Source organism: Triticum dicoccoides, chromosome 2B (genome assembly GCF_002162155.2).
Source record: "Triticum dicoccoides isolate Atlit2015 ecotype Zavitan chromosome 2B, WEW_v2.0, whole genome shotgun sequence".
NCBI lineage: Eukaryota > Viridiplantae > Streptophyta > Magnoliopsida > Poales > Poaceae > Triticum > Triticum dicoccoides.
Genome location: NC_041383.1, coordinates 79,401,619 through 79,408,661, shown reverse-complemented (window position 1 = coordinate 79,408,661; position 7,043 = coordinate 79,401,619). Strand labels below are relative to the sequence as shown.

At 45.9% G+C, this 7,043-nt stretch overlaps 1 pseudogene; it reads right to left on the bottom strand.

The window, feature by feature from the left end:
• Nucleotides 1-285: 285 nt before the first annotated feature.
• On the bottom strand, nucleotides 286-1,828 carry LOC119360517 (annotated as a pseudogene).
• Between the last annotated feature and the right edge of the window lie 5,215 nt (nucleotides 1,829-7,043).

Genomic DNA, 7,043 nt, shown 5'->3' with positions numbered 1-7,043 from the left:
CTCGAAGTTGCTGCGTGCATTGCATGCCGATCCACTTGAGCGATGGAAGAAGTAAACAAACTATGCGAAGAAATTTGTGCAACTTGCGGGGTTCTGTATATAGATACGTCCGAGCTAGGAATAGGATTCGGTGGACAGGAAGCGAACACCACACCACGCTCTATATGGAGTACTAGTGGTTGGGGCGCACCCTTTGTGCGCCGCCTGAGAGGAAATTGGGGCGGTGCCAACTGGGATGCGCCACTTCCACTCTCCTCTTTGTAGTATGCACTGACATTGCTCTATTTGTTGTTCACCAGCAAAAAAACAATAATACAAAGGTTTGGCTCAGCCAACTCAACCACTTTACACGCATAAGCATCACATTCCATGACACAAAGCACAACTATAGCAAATTCTCACTTTTTCGGTGTTTGTTCACACCACCACCACCACACCATGACCACCGGCTATGCCTTTACCGGCCATGCTCCCCAGCCTCTCTTCGTACCCGGTCCTTGATGGCATTCTCCTGAGTAATTATTACAACATCATCAGTATATCTCTTTCTCCTTAATTTCATGTTCGACTCGACTACTCTGTTAAGCTTCCAAGCAAAGTATACTATACCATGACGTGGCAGTGCTCCTCGAACTTCTCCAGGAAGCCGACCACCCAGCGATCCACATTCTCCAACCACTCTTCATGGTTTATCCGAGTCGTCTTCGCTGCCGTTTGCAACTACATATCACATGAGGAGATGAACACAGCTGATAATCATCAGGCCTGAATAAACGTCTATTCTGCCATACGGATGGAACGGTCGATCTGTAGATTGCTCGCAAGTAAGATTTGAGCTGAGAAAGCCCATGGCTTATTACCTTTTCTTGTTGTGCCTTCACAGTCTCTCGCAGTTTATTTATCTTCATATTCACTTGCAGTTGTTTCTCCTGAAAAGAAGACGACCAACATGAGTTATTATCTGGGCTGGGAGACCAAACGAATAACATCACAATGTTCTTGAAAGACAAAAAATAAGCCATGTGCCAAGCTCTACTTGTCACATAAAAGGATTGGTTAAGTGTCATCAGAAACGTGGCTAACCTTAGCATAGCTCACGCCATATCTTTCCTCGAGTAACCTCGTGCTAGATTCGTCGTGACATGCTGGTTGTAGTCCTTCACTATCCTCATAATAAGGTCTGGTGTCGATACTCCATCAGTCCTTTTTGTTTCCTTGAACTTTCCATTCTTCTTGACCTGATAACACAATAGGAATAAGCAACAATGGTGAAGATAACTCCGTTAATCAACATAAAATCAGACTGAAAGCACAAGAATATGTATATGTGCAAGTTTCTGACTGGACTATAAGAGAAAACAGTACAAATGCAACACATTCAAACAATGGATCGGCTCTAAGAGAAAAGCAACGACACCATAGATCATAGATATTAACAAGCGCATGTGGTGCAACAGGCAGCAGTCTTAGAGGTTACATAAGTGATCAGATAGGCGATAATGGTTCAGGTTGCTCGGGACGCCCTCGATCTCAAGCACGCCCCAGACCTGCTTTCCCTCGAAGGCGAGGATGACGATGACGACGTCATGGACAGCTCCGCCTCCACGTCCTCCGCCCCACACGGCAAGGGGCGAGTTGATGTCGACGCCCTCGCGGATGGCTCAGCCTCCTTGTCCATCTGCTTGCTCGCATATATAAGATATGAATTTAAATGCAGCTAGTGCATTTCTTATCTGAGGCAAAGAGGCCAAAGTATACCTTCAAATTCAGTAGTTCCATGAAGCTTCTGAACCAGCCCTTTATATCTCCTCATATGCAGCTCGTGCATCTCTTATCTGAGAAAAAGAAAGGATGCCAAACACTCAAATTGAGCACAACAAGAAGGGCACACCACACGCATCAGTGACACATGTAGAACTGGTGGACGGTCCATAACATAAAATCCACACTTAAACTGTTCCCATTAATAGAAGTCAAGTTCTAAACAAAACTTTCAGAGAAAAAGACAGTTAGACAGGAACATAGCACCAGTTTCTACAGACTCCAATTTCAAAGCTGAGTAACTTATAAAATTGCTAAGATTGCAGAGAATAATCGCTGTCATGCCAGTAGAACAGGACAAACAACAAAATCCATTCCCTCGCCGCAGCTCGCATTTGTTGTAAGCATTTCCCATCATTCATAAATTATCCAATGAGCCTCCATCTAGTATTTCAAACTAACCTTTCTTACCTAGTATAGGAACTTCCTGGAAAAATAATATTTACCGAGTACGTACACCTATATTACACTGAGAGATGATTCCATTTATGGGAACACCAAAACATACATGGCCTCAAAATTATCATTCATCGTAACTGTGAACCATTGAAGATAGTAAATTACCTCATGAAATACTTGAGCAATAGATATAAAATCTCCTATAGTCAACCAGAACAAATGATTTAGGGTCAGTAGGCATACATATTCTAATGAACATAAAAGAAACTCTCCCTAGAAACACATTCTGATGCAGGTGCAGTCATCGTGGCCTTCCACGTAATTTAGGACAGAAACATCTATCTACGTAAATGACAAGAATACAAAACAAAAGGGAGACGAAAGGCAATCTGCAATATATAATTACCAAATCACATAACAAACAAGTGTCCAATACGTTGCACATTTCATGACTTGTAGGAAATAACATTTAAAGGAAGTTTGTGCACACATGCTCTTCATTTAATACAAATCTTGCTAATCGCTCCAAAGTAGCATATATCCCTAGAACTCTATATTTTTACAACAATTTTGTTAGACAAATCTCTTTTTTAAGCACTTTGAAGACCTTATTCACTTTAAGTATAACTACATAGTAAAAGACAAGCCACCCTTTTTTCAGTTTCTACTAAACCTGTCGCGTTGGAGATGGAAGTTCAGCATCCATGAGAGAGAGTGTTGCAGCTTTGTTGGCTAATTTGTATAGTGTTACTGAACCATCCTGTTGATGTTTCGAGCTCACTGAAGCCAGAAGATCAAGAAGCAAGTCGAGACCTGAATTAAGCCAGAATTTAATCAATGGAGAACAAAACACAATTGATACAAGGAACAATTAAGATGTCTAATGTCCGTACCATTATTATCAGTAAAACTTGTTCGTTGACGCCTTTACACAGAGTTTTCTCCTACTCTCATGAGATAAACCAAGTGATTTAATACCTGTTGAATATAGGGTGTGAGTCAACTCGAGTAAATACAACAACTTGGCAAATAAAAGAAAAAAGAAGCAGTGAGCAGAACTTACCCGTCCGTCTATCTTCTCCTCTAGCCTCTTCAATGTCTTAGACAGATTGTCCTTTTTATCCTGAAATTAGAAGTGCTTATGAGACGCAGGTATGAACTTACTAAGAAAGTATCAATTCGACACCTCCTACTTTAACGAAGTCAGAGACAAAATCCTATAAGAAGGAAGTTATTATGGATACATGAAAGTAAGAAGCTTGCGTAAAATAGAAATGAAATATGACTACATGATTTCATTACCTTCTAAGAAAAATATGAAATAATAAGTACAAACCAATCTTTTGAACAATTATGAATTACCTCATTGTTCGCAACTCCGTAAAGAACAAACGCGGGATTATGTTACAGAGAACCATTTTTTGAGTCAAGAAGCTTCAGTAAAGGCAACACTTCTTGGTTATGTGTGTCCTGTGAAACAAAAGATTTCTCTCAAATTAGCCATACAGGTTAATTAAGATAAAAAAGTAACTAAAATATGCCCACTCCAAACAAAGAGATAACACACTAAACCTAATTGAATACTATTTTATTTTCCAATCCCATGATTGAAATATTTAAAGCCTAGAAAGACGACGAAAACGGAATAACTTGGCATGTGTCTGACACTGAAATGTCTAAACTCTAGCTCACTAACAAATACAGAATGTGGCAATGGACTGCATGGAGTCCAAATGACACCAGGTAGGCAAAAGATCGATAATATATCCAGCATGATACGCCGTATGAGAATGACCATTGGGGCTTATGTTTCAGCCTTTGGCTTATGTATAGATCAAAGATTTTTGGTTTAATTGTAGAACTATATTTCAGTTTCTGTACAAAAAAACTGCAAAACTGCATATCAATCTGCATGTGTGGTGCCGCAGTTTAATTTGATCTGATTGTATTTGAGGATTATCTCTCACGTAAAAGTAAAACTAATCAAATAAGTCACCTTGCAGGCAACAGACGATGGTGATGTTGAGCACCTTGGATGGTGGGCATCCTCCTTCAGAAGATGGGACCGGAGCAGCTTCTCATCTCCACGAGACCTACACACAAGCTGAACGGATCTGACAGTTTAGCCTCAAATTGTGCAGCAAGGGAGAGCCTGTTGTACTTGGGGACATGTAGAAGAAACGAGGATGAGCTCCTATCCTACCTGGTGCGTGGCTGGTGTCGGATCTCCTCATCCTTCTGAATGGATGGGGCTTCAGAGGCAAGCACCCTCACGGCACAGCTACTCGACGAGGGGCTGGTCCGGTACGTACTCGAGCGATCTCGTCAGTGCGCCGTCGTCACCTCGCTGGCAAGGGGCGAAACCAGAGGTCTAGGTTTGGGAGAACGAGGCTTACCATGAGGACGTGGATCACGTTGTCGAGGAGGCAGGACGCTCGGACGACGTCCTCCGTGGACACGGAGGCCAGCTGGTCGTCCTCCATGGCCATCGGCGCTCCGGCGAGGCCACCCTGCATCTTCTCCTGTTCACCTTCTCCCTTCTCCAGTGATCGGCGCCGAAGTACTGGGATGGACCAACAGGGGTGAGGCGGCGGCGGCGGTGACAACCCTAGCAATCCACACGGGGAGATATTTTTGAGCGAAGAAAGGAGGTTGCCGCATAGAAAGGGGGCTCTTCTGTCTTTCTTCTGGACGAAGCGAACGCTTGCGTCGGCAGCGCTTTTGTCCCCTAGCTAATCCGACGTGGACATGCCCAATGAGCGCCCTAGTAGCACACCTTATTGTTTTGGATTGCCAAAAGCAACTTGAGCAAATTCGTCGAAGGGAACGCCTTGATCGATCGATCTTCTGTTGTCACTGCACCTGCACAGCTGCATGTGCTACGCTGAGCTGACGGATGCATGGACGTTATGTCGATGCATGCATGGGACTTGCTCTTTTTGCACACTCAACCGGTTGAACAGTAATTGTAATGTGTGCAAGCATGCATGGCCGATCCATCATGTGATCCATCGATGCGTACCAAAAGCATGCGTCCAGATGATCAGATCTATGGTTGCGAGCCTTCTATGGTACTCCACTGTGTGGGCAAGAAACCTGTGCAACGCGACGAGACGGCATGCGAGGATTTGGGTGGACGGAGAGCGAACACCATGCTCTATATATCGCCAAGAGCAACTTGAGCAAAACAAAGGAAACTGCTTACATGGACCCTGACGGATGCATGGGGAACTTTGTCATGGGACTTGCACTTTTTGCGCACTCAACCGATTTGATTATTGTTATCTGCTAGTGTGTGCGGGTATGTTGCCTTCTATATGGTGTATATCCACATCGGCTCTGATCTTGTTTACAAACAAACAAAAATATCCCCACAGCACGCACGAGCTTTGGAGTATTTTCGTAGTGCTTGATCGCGCCTTGGGGCTTATAAACAGATGTTGTACTCTCACTACCGGAACAGGGCTCTAAGCCGACAGCCAAATGTATGCCGACGGCCACCGTCGGCCTAAACCGAGATATGCCGACAGCTAGGTCCTGGCCGTCGGGGTACAATGGCCGTCGGGCTATCCCCGTCTACGCCGACAGCAGCCGTCGGCACATAGCGGCCGTCGGCTTATCCCAGGCTACGCCTACAGCTGCCGTCGGCATATACAGGCCGTCGGCATAGATGCGGGCCCGCCGACAACACTCATCACGGCCGGCTAACGACGTCAATTCTATGCCGACGGCCGTGACCGGTGGCCGTCGGCATAGATACGGGTGACACGTCACCGATCCAGAGCGCACCGACCAGGACATATGCCGACGGCAGCCGTCGGCATAGCTGACACGTCACCGATCCGCGGCGCTGTCCATCTGCCCTGGCCGCAGCTGTGCCGACGGCTTTGCCGTCGGCATAGTTTTTTTTTCTTTTTTCCTTTTTCCCATATAGTACTATTATTATTATTATTAAGCATACAGTATGTGTTAATATGCATACATATAGATTGTGTTAATAAGCATACATATAGTATGTGTTAATAAACATATAATATGTGTTAATAAGCATACATATAGTTTTTTTTCTTTTTCTTCACTGTTTTCTTTATTATTATTATTTAACTAACTTACATACAGTATGTGTTAATAAGCATACATACATTATTTTTCGGTTCTGTACAGAGCGGTGTGACCCCCCTCACGAACGGTGCCGCCGCCAGCCGGCAACTGGAATGGGGAACAACCGCATCGGGTCTATACGAAGGGGACTTTGCTCCAAGTGTTCATATATATATCGGATGACCTACCACAATCAGATGGTGTTATGCCATGTCCGAAGAGGCGGCACGCATCTCCGGGGTGTGGCCCCGTCACGGACGGCGCCGCCGCCGGCACCTGGAGGGGGGGAACGGACGCGTCGGGTCTACATGGAGTGGATGTATCTGTGGGTTTGGCCCGGATGTTGCTCCCGGGTGTCCTTATGGGCGGACCTCACACAACCGGGTGGTGTTGTGGCATGTCCGAAGAGGCCGCACGCGTCTCCGGTGCGTGGCCCCCCTCACGGACGGCGCCGCCGCCGGCACCTGGAGGGGGGAAACTACCGCATCGGGTCTACACGGAGTGGATTTAGCTGTGGTTTGGCCCAGATGTTGCTCCCCGGTGTCCCTCTGGGCCGACCCGACACAACCGGGTGGAGAGGTCCACTGGACAAAGCCCATCTGTGCAAAGTCAAAGGGCTAGATCCCGTGGTCAACCGCTCCAGGGTTAGGCGGGACGGGGGCCCTGGGGGTAGCAATGCCACCGGAGCGTCGTACCGGGCCCTCATACATGCGGGGTGGTGT